The 9,678-nt window shown below is 42.0% G+C and overlaps 1 non-coding gene across 1 annotated transcript; it reads right to left on the bottom strand.

The window, feature by feature from the left end:
* Window positions 1-495: 495 nt before the first annotated feature.
* LOC119923468 lies at window positions 496-633 on the bottom strand. Its single transcript, XR_005448867.1, has one exon. It is a non-coding gene; the product is annotated as a small nucleolar RNA SNORA7 (small nucleolar RNA).
* Window positions 634-9,678: the final 9,045 nt, after the last annotated feature.

Raw genomic sequence — 9,678 nt, forward strand, 5'->3', positions numbered from 1 at the left:
GAGTAAGCCCTTAACGAATACCATAAAAAGGTGGAAAACGTTATTTTAATGGTAGACAAGTTGAATAAGCAGGAACAGCAGAAGTTTTACTCAGTTTGGTAAAGCATAAATGATGTGCAAGATAAATGAGTTTTAGAAGTAACTTGCAAGTAATCTTTCCACTCGGCTTTGCTGCTTCTTAATGCTTCTTTAATAGATTGAGCACTGAATGGTGAAGTATGGAACCATGAGCTATGTATTCCACCTGTTCTTTTTTATTGTGGTTAGTATTCACCTCTTGTCTTGTCTTATGCTGTCTAGTCATCTCCGACCCATAGCGATGCTCTGGCCCACAGTGCCCCACCTCCATCTGCAATCGTTCCGGTAGTGTATCCATCCAGTTTTCTTGGTAAAAACATGGAATTGTTTTACCGTCGTCACCTTCCATGCAGTAAACTTGAGTCTCTGTCTTCGACTCTCTCCAAGGCCGCTGCTGCCCAGCACGGGTGAGTTTTGACTTGTAGCAGATTGCCTTCCACTCACTAGTCACTGGCCAAACAAGGAATGGAATGGATATGCCTCTGCTTGACTCTCCCTCCCTTAGTCTAGACTAGTAGAGTACTGAAAACTCTTCAGGTGTGACCCTGAGAGGGGAGTACTCATCTCAATTGGGTTTAATTTGGGGGGGGGTGACTATTTCTGAACCAGCGAATTAGCAAAGACATGTTCTGTGAACCACTGGGGTGACACAAAAGTACTTCAGTTTGATTTCTGTCTTCTAACTAAAGCTCACCAGCCTACTCAATGCGGTGAAACAGGAAATTCACAGTCACTTATAGCAACCTCGTTATGCTTAGTACAGTGCTCTGCACACAGTAAGCGCTCAATAAATACGATTGAATGAACGTTGGTAGTCTGGACTGATAGCAACCTCGTTATGCTTAGTACAGTGCTCTGCACACAGTAAGCGCTCAATAAATACGATTGAATGAACGTTGGTAGTCTGGACTGATAGCAACCTCGTTATGCTTAGTACAGTGCTCTGTACACAGTAAGCGCTCAATAAATACGACTGAATGAATGGTGGTAGTCTGGCCTTCAATACTGTACACTGCGTGAATGAAAGGATGTCAAGTGAGAGGCTTATTTTTATTCTTTTAACTCTGCAACCGTGAACCCAAGCATGAGAATAATTGACAGGTTCTCTGATGTAGCTTATGCTCAGATCATAAACTTGAATGTCAAAATTAATAATAGGGAAATCAAATTAGGACAAGATCTTACCGGTCACAGAGTTTGGTGAAGTTGGCACAGTAAACTGGATAGTCCTGTACTTTTTATTTACCTATATAAGCCTGATATGTGGGAAGGCCTGACTTTACTATGCACTTACTATTTGCAGAGCACTGTACTAAGCACTTGGGAGAGTACAATACAACAGAATTAGAAGACAGGTTCTCCACCCATAACAACCCACGCATGAGAATAATTGACAGGTTCTCTGATGTGGCTTATGCTCAGATCATAAACTTGAATGTCAAAATTAATAATAGTGAAATCAAATTAGGACAAGATCTTACTGGGTCACAGAGTTTGGTGAAGTTGGCACAGTAAACTGGATAGTCCTGTACTTTTTATTTACTTATATAAGCCTGATATGTGGGAAGGCCTGACTTTACTATGCACTTACTATTTGCACAGCACTGTACTAAGCACTTGGGAGAGTACAATACAACAGAATTAGAAGGCAGGTTCTCCACCCATAACAAGCTCGCAGTCTAGACATGACCTCTTGGATTCCCCCACTTTCATCTCTGTTGTTTATTACAGAGATCTGCTAGACTTGCTCTATGGGAAAGAACAATTGTGCGAGGAAGGGAGATCTTTCAACGAAAATGTTGAAGACGATATGTTTCCAAAACTCGGGCAAAAATAAATTTAATAGTCATTTCCTCTTGTATTCAGGCGACATCTTAACTCTTGGGCAGGGAATGTGTCTACTGATCCTATTGAACTGTACTCTCCCAAGCACTTAATACAGGGCTCTGCACATAGTAAGGGCTCAGTAAATACCACTGAGTGATTATCCAAAAGGAAAGTTTCTATAAATAGTGTAGATCTTCATCTGGTCTAACTTAATAATAATAATTATGGTATTTGTTAAGCGCTTACTATGTGCCAAGCACTGTTCTAAGTGCTGAAATCTATCAATCTAACTTCTGATTTAAAATTGTTACCATCTGGCATAAGTATAAATGCACACACACACACACACACACACACACACACACAAACACACACACAAACACACACGTGTACTATATATATATTTCTATATTGTGTGACTATATCATATATTATATGACATATGACATATATGACTAAATCTATACTTATATATAAATATATATACTATACTATAATACAATATAACATATATATTTAGTCAAATATGTTGGCAGAAAGTTTCTATAAATAATGTACATATTCATCTGGTCTAACTTCCTATTTGAAATTGTTACAATCTGGCATATGTATGTATATGTATAATATAGGAAGGTATATACACACAAATATACAAGCGCTTTGTACTTCCCAAGCGCTTAGTACAGTGCTCTGCACACAGTAAGCTCTCAATAAATACGATTGATTGATATATATATACATATATATTTGTGTGTATATACCTTTCTATAGTATATACATTTAGTCATATATAATAATACTACTAATGATGGCATTTATTAAGCACTTACTATGTGCAAAGCACTGTTCTAAGTGCTGGGGAGGTTACAAGGTGATCAGGTTGTCTCGAGGGGGCTCACAGTCCTAATCCCCATTTTACAGATAGGTAACTGAGGCACAGAGAAGATAAGTGACCTGCCCAAAGTCACACAGCTGACAAATGGTGGAGCTGGGATTTGAACCCATGATCTCTGACTCCAAAGCCTGTGCTGTTTCCACTGAGCCAAGCTGCTTCTCTATGTACTGTGTAGTCTCTTTATATTCTTCTTACTTCCTGGACCTAAATTCAATTTGATCAAGTGACATTATTCTTTTCTTTGTATTCTAAAGCAATACTGATTTTTCCAGTTTCGTCTCACTCTCAGAGAAAGCGCTCACCACCGACAACACTCCCCCAGGAACAGCGAATTGAAGCTAGCTAGGTGAGCTTTATTAAGAATAAAATGATATTACTGTGCTATTCAGATGCTAGGGCTACAACAAGACATTTGATATGTGTAGGCCTGATTCCAACTTGGCCCCCTCCTGAGACTTTTAAAATTTAACTGTTTGGCTAGAGTAAAGCTAGAGGGAACAGATTGGCAAATGGGTAAAGGGGAACACGCTCACCCTCCCGATGTGTTTCCGTCCCACTTTGGCATTCAGCCCTGTTAGGCAGGAACACAACTGCCCACTCAGTTAGCTTCACTTGCCTGGATTCACAGGTACAAATCCCAGAGTAAGAGGGTGGGCACTTCATTCTGTACTTTCTCCCCGAGGAAAAAGAGATATTTGCAGGTCCCAATTCTTCTTGGGACCATGGGGCATCCAGTCAGAGTGTCCCAGACATTGTAATTTAGATGGGACGGTCTTAAAAATTGCAGGGAGTGTCACGCTCCTGGGGTGCTGGTCCAGAAATGCCTGCCTCAGGTCCACGAGCCTGCAGGCCGAGGGACTGCGGCTAACCAAACTAGGTCAGTGGCTGCGGTGGACATGTGACCCAATACCATCGTCGTGGGCAGGGAACATGTCTGGTTATTGTTATGTCGTACTCTCCCAAATGTTTAATACGGTGCTCTGCACACAGTAAATGCTCAATATTAATAAATAATAATACTAATGATGGTATTCATTAAGCACTTACTATGTGCAAAGCACTGTTCTAAGCGCTGGGGAGGTTACAAGGTGATCAGGTTGTCCCACGGGGGGCTCACAGTCTTAATCCCCACTTCACAGTTGAGGTAACTGAGGCACAGAGAAGTGAAGTCACTTGCCCGGAGTCACACAGCTGACAAATGGCGGAGCTGGGATTTGAACCTGTGACTGCTGACTCCAAAGCCCCTCCTCTTTTCCACCGAGCTACGCTGCCTCTCTCAATAAATACGACTGACTGACAGACCATAGCTGCATCCCTGGCCAAAAAAACCAACCCTCCCTTCCTGGGTGAAAAGGCCTTCCCTGGGTTTACTTGCCCTCTAAAAGTAGCATGGCCTAATAGTAGGATCCCGGGCTTGGGAGTCAGAGGACCTGGATTCTAATGCCGGCTCTGCCATTTGTCTGCTGTGTGACCTTGGGTACGTCACTTAACTTCTCTGTGCCTCAGTTCCCTCAGCTATAAAATGGGGATTAAGACTTTGAGTCCCATTGGGACAACCTGATTACCTTGTATCTACCCCAGTGCTTAGAACAGTGCTTGGCACATAGTAAGCACTTAACAAATACAATCATTATTATTAAGTGAGGGAGGAAGCAGTGAAGTGCACCCCCATCCCACTGTCCCTTTCCCTGTTTTTTCTATTTCTCTGTGCAAATGTGTAATTCCCATCTCCTCTAAGAGGCCTTCCCTGATTAAGCCCTCATTTCCTTTCTTCCCAGTCCCTTCTGTGTCACCCTTGCACTCGCATCTGCTCTCTCTTTCTTACCCCTCCCTCAGCCCCACAGCATTTAAGTACTGTATGCCCACAGAATACTGCGATACCCAGAATGCCTCACTTTGTTGTGATATCCAGGATCCCTCGCTTTGTTATGATACCTAGAATTCCTTGCTCTGCTTTCTGCTCACGCACCATATATTTCTAACAGCACCACACGTATGTAGGCCTTAGATAAGCCTTTGGCAAGCGGCCACATTTGTCCGGTTCTGTATAAAAGCCTGCCCCACACCTGTTGCGGTGCGGATGCTCCACAGATGTCCCATGGAAGGGAGGAAGCTAGCTCTCTTTGTCCCTTCAAGGCCCTACTGAGAGCTCACCTCCTCCAGGAGGCCTTCCCAGACTGAGCCCCTTCCTTCCTCTCCCCCTCGTCCCCCTCTCCATCCCCCATCTTACCTCCTTCCCTTCCCCACAGCACCTGTATATATGTATATATGTTTGTACATGTTTATTACTCTATTTATTTTACTTGTACATATCTATTCTATTTATTTTATTTTGTTAGTATGTTTGGTTTTGTTCTCTGTCTCCCCCTTTTAGACTGTGAGCCCACTGTTGGGTAGGGACTGTCTCTATGCGTTGCCAACTTGTACTTCCCAAGCGCTTAGTACAGTGCTCTGCACACAGTAAGCGCTCAATAAATACGATTGATTGATTGATTGATTGGTGGAAGGGGGCTGTCCTTGCACCAGGACCTCGAGATTAAAAGTAATATGAACCCCATTGCAAAGGTTCCTCTCTCTTTCTTCGGTCTCGCCGAATCCAGAATGAATCTGCTTGGAGCTAAGCTCTTGCGTTACAAGTACGTATCCGCAATTTATTTATATTAATGTCCGTCTCCCACTCTTAGACTGTAAGCTCGTTCATTCATTCATTCATTCAATAGTATTTATTGAGCGCTTACTGTGTGCAGAGCACTGTACTAAGCACTTGGGAAGTACAAGTTGGCAACATATAGAGACGGTCCCTACCCAACAATGGGCTCACAGTCTAGAAGGGGGAGACAGACAGCAAAACAAAACATGTGGACAGGTGTCAAGTCATCAGAATAAATAGAAATAAAGCTAGATGCAGATCATTAATAAAATAAATAGAATAGTAAATATGTACAAGTAAAATAGAGTAATAAATCTGTACAAACATATATATATATATATATATATATATATGTTATTTTGTTAGTATGTTTGGTTTTGTTCTCTGTCTCCCCCTTTTAGATTGTGAGCCCACTGTTGGGTAGGGACTATCTCTATATGTTGCCAACTTGTACTTCCCAAGCGCTTAGTACAGTGCTCTGCACACAGTAAGCGCTCAATAAATACGATTGATGATGATGATGATGATGATATATAGGTGCTGTGCGGAGGGGAAGGAGGTAGGGCGGGGTTCCCTGCTCTTTGTGGGCAGGGAATGTGTCTACCAACTCTGTTATATTGTACTCCCCCAATAACTTGGTAAAGTGCTCTACGCAGAGTAAGTGCTCAATACGCAGCGTGGCTCAGTGGAAAAAGCACAGGCTTTAGAGTCAGTGGTCATGGGTTCAAATCCCGGCTTTGCCAATTGCCACCTGTGTGACTTTGAGCAAGTCACTTAACTTCTCTGTGCCTCAGTTCCCTCATCTGTAAAATGGGGATTGACTGTGAGCCCCCCGTGGGACAATCTGATCACCTTGTAGTCTCCCCAGGGCTTGGAACAGTGCTTTATACTTGGAACAGTATATATACCTGTATATATGTTTGTACATATTTATTACTCTATTTCTTTATTTATTTATTTTATTTGTACATATCTATTCTATTTATTTTATTTTGTCAGTATGTTTGGTTTTGTTCTCTGTCTCCCCCTTTTAGACTGTGAGCCCACTGTTGGGTAGGGACTGTCTCTATATGTTGCCAATTTGTGCTTCCCAAGCGCTTAGTACAGTGCTCTGCACATAGTAAGCGCTCAATAAATACGATTGATTGATTGATTGATTTGCACATAGTAAGCGCTTAACAAATGCCATTATTATTATTAATAATAATAAATAAGATTGGCTGCTTACTATTTATCAAGCATTGTGCTAAACACCAGGATGTATACAAGGCAGATTTTGCCCAGTCCCTGTACTACATGAAGCTGACAAATCAAGAGGACGGGAGAGTAAACAACTTATCCCCACTTTGCAGATGGGGAAACTGCAGCTGAGAACAGTTAAGTCACTTATCCAAGACCACAAAGTGGTACTCCTGGCTCCCTGTCTAATTCTGTTTCCAGAGAAGCAGCGTGACGTAGTGGATAGAGCACGGTTCTGGGAGTTAGAAGGTCATGGTTTCTAATCCCGGCTCTGCCACTTGTCTGCTGCGTGACCTTAGGCAAATCACTTCACTTCTCTGGGCCTCGGTTACCTCATCTGTAAAATGGGGGTTAAAACTCTGCGCTCCATGTGCAGGAACTGTGTCCAACTTGATTAGCTTGTACCTACCCCAATGCTAAGAAGAGTGCATGGCACATAGTAAGTGCTTAACAAATACCATCATCATCATGATTATCATCATTCACTAAGCCACCATGGCTCCCTCTCTCCTTCTTTCCCTTTTCTGCTCTAACCTTTACCCTCTATTTTTCATGGAATCCAGTTTCACTTCCAATAACGGTTTGTCTTCCACATATAAATACCTGGAGGCAAATACCATGTATTTGGAGATTATTAACTTGTACGAAAGTTCACTTTCACTGTGTCTCTAGGATAATCTAATTATGCCTTTCTACAGTTGGAGAAGTCTAAACCTAGGATCCATTCAGCCCAAACCTGAGATTCTCCTTGGTGGTTTAGTACTTTTGTAGGAATGTTTAATTTCCAAGACACCTATCAATTTGTGGAATTTGAATTAGTTAATTATAAGATCGTGTTAATTAAGAGTTGAATAATAATTGTGATATTTGTTAAGTGTTTAAGGTATGCCAAGCACTGTACTAAGTGCTGGGGTACATACAAGATAGTCAGGTCCCACATGGAGGGCTCCTTCTAGACTGTGAGCCCGCTGTTGGGTAGGGACCGTCTCTATATGTTGCCAACGTGTACTTTCCAAGTGCTTAGTACAGTGCTCTGCACCCAGTAAGTGCTCAATAAATACGATTGAATGGATGGTGTTCAGAGCCTAAGTAGGAGACCGAACAGGTATTGAATCCCCATTTTGCAGATGAGGCTATTGAGGCAAGGGGAAATTAAGTGACTCACCCAAAGTCGCATAGCAGACAAGTGGCGGAACTGGGATTAGAACCCAGGTCCTCTGACTCCTAGGCCTGGGCTCTTTCCACTAGAAAATGCTGTTCCTCCTATGAAGTTAGCAACCAACTAAATATTAGCATTTGAACAGTGATTGGTTTAGCCAGTGAACTGTTAAGAAGATGGAAAATGTGCAGAAACTGTGGGACTCTTTCAACTCCCATCCAGATGGGACAAGCTGGTAGCCTTAATAATAATAATAATGATGGCATTTGTTAAGCACTTACTATGTGCGAAGCACTGTTCTAAGCGCTGTGGGGGGGTACAAGGTGATCAGGTTGTCCCACGTGGGGCTCAGAGTCTTAATCCCCATTTTACAGATAAGGTAACTGAGGCTCAGAGAAGTTAAGTGACTTGCCCAAGGTCACACAGCAGACATAATAATAATAATAATAATAATAGCAATTATTAAGCACATACGATGTGCAAAGCACTGTTCTAAGTGCTGGGGAGGTTAACAGGGTGATCAGGGTATCCCACGGGGGCCTCAGATTCTTCAGCCCCATTTTACAGATGAGGTAACTGAGGCACAGAGACGTTAAGTGACTTGCCCAGAGTCACACAGCTGTTAAGCGGTGGAGCCGGGATTTGAACCCATGACCTCTGACTCCAAAGCCAGGGTTCTTTGAGCCACGCTGAAGCCAGAATTAGAACCCAAGACCTCTGACTCCCAAGCCCGGGCTCTTTCCACTGAGCCTTCAGAAAACACTCCAGGAGATAGAAGGAGCCTGATCGGGAGAAGGTGGAGAAACCAACACAGTCAGGTATTGGAAAGAATCGTTTTAATTTGTGAAGACCATACTTTCCTCCCTAGAATTAACCTTGTTCATTCTGGATTTTTAAAAAATTATGCTATTTATTAAGTGCTTACTATGTGCCAGACACTATACTAAGCATTGGGGTGGATTCAAACTAATCAGGTTGGACACAATCCATGTCTCATGTGGGGCTCACAGTCTTAATCCCCTTATTACAGATGAGGTAACTGAGGCCCGGAGAAGTTAAACGACTTGCCCAAGGTCACATCGCAGACAAGTAGTGGAGCTGGGATTAGAACCCAGGTTCTTCTGACTCCCAAGCCTGTGCTCTTTCCACTCGGCCAGAAAGTGACCTTGGGCAAGTCTCTTAACTTCTCTGGGCCTCAGTTCCCTCACCTGTAAAATGGGGATTTAAACTGTAAACCCCACGTGGGGCAACCTGATTACCTTGTATCTACCCCGGTGCTTAGAACAATGCTTATCACATAGTAAGTGCTTAACAAATACCATCATTATTATTCTTTTCTACTAGCATCCACCCCAGTGCACGCTATAAAAGAACTCAGCCAAGGCTTATTGGAGCATTAGAACACTGTTCTTGAAAACCAGTTCTGTTCAATTTTAGCAGAGTTGCGTAAGATGAAAACAAATGAATTTTTCCTACTTAATTTCATTTTTTCATTTCTCATTTTTTCCAGTTAATCAAATTATTTCCATATGAAATAAAAATAAACTTCAGTGGACTTCAAAATCCTTTTGTTTGAAGTAAATAACTGTGAAAGAATTGACTTATTCTAAGAAGCTCTAAAAAATTCTAATTTATTAAACAGAGCAGCAGTATCTGCATATTCATATCCAGTGCAGCATTTTATGAATGGATTTGTATATGATTAGGTTGCTGAAACTGAACTCTTAACATCTGAATGTTATAAATGAAATATTTATTGTTTATAGAGTCTAGTTCAACATACTGTAACAGTTTGTCTTCCACATATAAATATCTGGATACATGCACCAT

Source organism: Tachyglossus aculeatus, chromosome 2, assembly GCF_015852505.1.
Source record: "Tachyglossus aculeatus isolate mTacAcu1 chromosome 2, mTacAcu1.pri, whole genome shotgun sequence".
Lineage (NCBI taxonomy): Eukaryota > Metazoa > Chordata > Mammalia > Monotremata > Tachyglossidae > Tachyglossus > Tachyglossus aculeatus.